Raw genomic sequence first — 3,406 nt, 5'->3', positions numbered from 1 at the left:
GGAGAGAAGAATAGATAATCTATTTAATGTTATGTCAAATCTCATCTCAATGCTCAATGACAATAAAACTGCACAAAAAATCCAATGGCCACCAGTCATACAGCACAAACTTCCAAACGAAATTGCAGACATCTCCATGGAGCTGCTAAATCCACCAGCCAATGATGAAGCACATGATGAATAGGCACAATCCAGCAAGATATCCAAATCCAGCCCCAATCAGTCGTACAATTGCCCCCCGCTTTGGCAGCCAGAATGGCGACTCTTTTAAAATCGCATTCTGGAATGCCTGCGGCGCAAGTAACAAAATGATTGAGATAGAGCTATATATGAGAAGAGAAAATATCCAGATTATGATGATAATCGAAACTCGAATGCCAGCCAATGCAAATATCTTGAAAGTGCCAGGATTCATAACGTACTCTGCAACCAATCCTCAGTCGCACAGAAAAGGTGGCGTAGCCATTCTAGTACGTGCGGACATCAAACACGCAGCACTCCAGCCAATCAATGAAACGTTCTTCCAGTCAGCTCCGATTGCCCTGTTACCTGCGAACAATAATAAAAAAGACATCATTGTAATAGCGCCTATTTATTGTCCGCCCGTATTTAAATGGTCTCCCGATCACTTCACCAAACTGTTAAAGCATTTTGACTGCATTACTGACAGAACAATCTGCAACTTTCTCCTCTGCGGGGACTGGAATGCGAAACATTCCTGGTGGGGCAACCCTCGCACATGTCTGAGAGGCAGATCGATAGTGCAAGCTGTCCACTCGCGCCCCCATTACAACATCCTAGCCACAGGTGGAGCAACACACTTTCCATTCGACAGCAGAAAAAGGCCATCTGCTATCGACTTCGCAATTTACTCTGGAATAAAAAGTAGACAAATTAAAATTCACTCAACGAACGACTTAGACTCGGATCACTTACCACTCAGAATTGACCTCTCTGCAGACAGCGGAAACAATTACTTATCTACACAAAACAACCCTCGATTGCTTCCCAAAAACGCCAACTTGACCGTATTTAAATCGACTCTCGAGCGAAACATACACCTCAACACTGAAATAAACACAGGTCTTGACATTGAAGATGCTCTTGATATCCTCATGGGAAATATTAAAGAAGCGGCTACTGCAGCCTGCAATCGCGCAAGCGGTCAACATCCATGGAGGCGAAGCAACTCAGACCACGACATTGATCTGGATGAGCCCACTAGACGACTACTCGCTTACAAACAACAATGTAAACGAGTATTGATGACAACACGCACTCCGGAGGCAAAACGACAATACAGAGCCGCACAAAACTCTCTTAAAAAAGCGCTGCTGAAACTAAAAGAGAACAACATTAATAAGCAATTCGAAGGCATCGACACCCATGATCGATACATGATGCAAAAACTGTGGAAATTTACAAACAAACTCAAAATTCAGCCGCAGGCAAATTACCCGCTTAAAACACATCGTCTAGTCCCTAATAGCGGCGCCAGTAGAGTCTCTTGGTCCAAAACTACTCTTGAGAAGGCGGAAGTTTTTGCCAAACATCTCGAAGATAGATTCCAGACTATTCTGCACACATCGGACAGCGAAAGAACGGACATACGGGACGGGTGGAAGCAATTACTACAGCAACAGCTCCAACTCACAAGCACTGAACACCATCCTATACGACCAATTACGCTGAATGAACTGAAACTGGAAATTGACGAACTTGACCTGCGCAAATCACCTGGAGAAGATAGATTAGACAACAAACTAATTAAATTGTTGCCGCAAAAAGCGCTATTATACATTATACTTATCTTTAACTCCATTCTGCGAATCGGCCATTTCCCAAAAAAATGGAAACATGCTGGCATCTCTATGATTTTGAAGCCTGGAAAATGCCCCTCGGAAGCTCGCTCATACCGTCCCATTAGCCTGCTGTCCGGTTTGTCCAAAATCTTTGAGAAGTTTCTCATGAAGAGGCTGTTCGAAATTGAATCCTTTGCCAAAGCTGTACCCAGCCACCAGTTCGGTTTTAGAAAAGAGCACGGCACCGAACAACAATTAGCAAGAGTCACTCAATTCATAATGGAGGCGTACGAGAACCGACAGTACTGCTCTGCAGTGTATATTGATATCACTGAGGCGTTTGATCGAGTATGGCACGACGGACTCCTGTTTAAACTAATAAAGTTACTGCCATCAAATCTTTTTAAGATAATAAATAGCTATCTTACCGATCGTACATTTGTAGTAAACTGCAATGACGGAGTTAAATCCAGAATAGCACGCGCATCGGCTGGAGTGCCACAGGGCAGCGTACTGGGGCCAATATTATATACAATATATTCATCAGACATGCCTTTGCCAGCGCAAATACGACGTAATTACAGCCCATATCAAACAAGCACATTGCTCTCGACGTATGCAGACGACACAGTCATTATGAGTGCGTCGACAAATGCGGGATATGCCATTATGGAAAACGAAAACTACCTCCGCCATTTCCAAAGATGGGCCAACAAATGGGGCATCGCAATCAATACCAGCAAAACAGCACATGTCATGTACACGCTGAAAAGCCTAGAGAGTAGAGAAAGACACAGAACACCATTATTAAATGGCCAACCTATTCCTCAAAAACATCACATACTTACCTGGGAATTGTGTTAGATCGCAAGCTTACACTTTGCTCGCACATTAACCGGCTCTGCGTTAAAATTAGAGCACGAGCGGCAAAACTGGACTGGCTAATCGGTCGTAACAGCCGACTGGCCAAAAGCTGCAAGGTCCTGCTCATCAAACAGTTGATAACGCCAATCTGGCAATACGCCCTAGCGATCTGGGGTGCTCTTGTATCCAACACACAGGTCCTCCGTATACAGAGACTGCAAAATAAAATAATACGAAGGGCACTGAAAGCACCATGGCTCACCAGAAATGTAAATATTCGAGCAACATACCTAATCAAAACGGTAGAGGAAGCTTTCAATGCAGCAAGCGGGCGCTTTGCGAATTCTTTAGCCAGTCACAGCAACCCGGAGGCGAGAAGCATTCTCATGAATCCACATGAGCCACGGCGCTTAATAAGACCAAGGTATGTTGATCAATTGGCGCGTCATATGTACCCTCTACAGCGACATCTACCACGCGACAACCACGAGCCAGTCCAGAGCACCAGTCGAGACTCCGCGCAACTCCAGCGACAAAGTTTCCTGGCATCCCTGCCAACTCTATTGCGTCTAGAGGAGGAAGAACTAGATGCCAGAGAATCCATAAGGCTCGCTGAGAACGGGGCGCAAAGATATATGCGCCAGCTCAATGAAGGCCCGCCTGCAAGATTTGGAGAGATGCTTATCAACACTCTGCGTAAGCGCTACCGAGACGGTCAACTTACCAGGGATCGAGCTGTT

General features: G+C 45.1%; 1 long non-coding RNA gene across 2 annotated transcripts; it reads right to left on the bottom strand.

Moving 5' to 3' along the window:
* Positions 1 to 381: 381 nt before the first annotated feature.
* Positions 382 to 2,008, bottom strand: LOC117577455 (uncharacterized). Of its 2 annotated transcripts, none has more exons than XR_007955579.1 (3): positions 1,424 to 2,008; positions 937 to 1,340; positions 382 to 873 (listed from the first exon to the last, which is right to left on the bottom strand). It is a non-coding gene; the product is annotated as an uncharacterized LOC117577455 (long non-coding RNA). The 2 variants fall into 2 exon arrangements; XR_004573221.2 differs by having other exon boundaries at positions 1,458 to 2,008.
* Between the last annotated feature and the right edge of the window lie 1,398 nt (positions 2,009 to 3,406).

This window comes from Drosophila albomicans, unplaced genomic scaffold (assembly GCF_009650485.2).
Source record: "Drosophila albomicans strain 15112-1751.03 unplaced genomic scaffold, ASM965048v2 utg000217l_pilon, whole genome shotgun sequence".
In the NCBI taxonomy this organism is placed as follows: domain Eukaryota; kingdom Metazoa; phylum Arthropoda; class Insecta; order Diptera; family Drosophilidae; genus Drosophila; species Drosophila albomicans.
The sequence above is the reverse complement of the archived record's forward strand: the minus strand, read 5'-3'. Positions and strand labels throughout refer to the sequence as shown.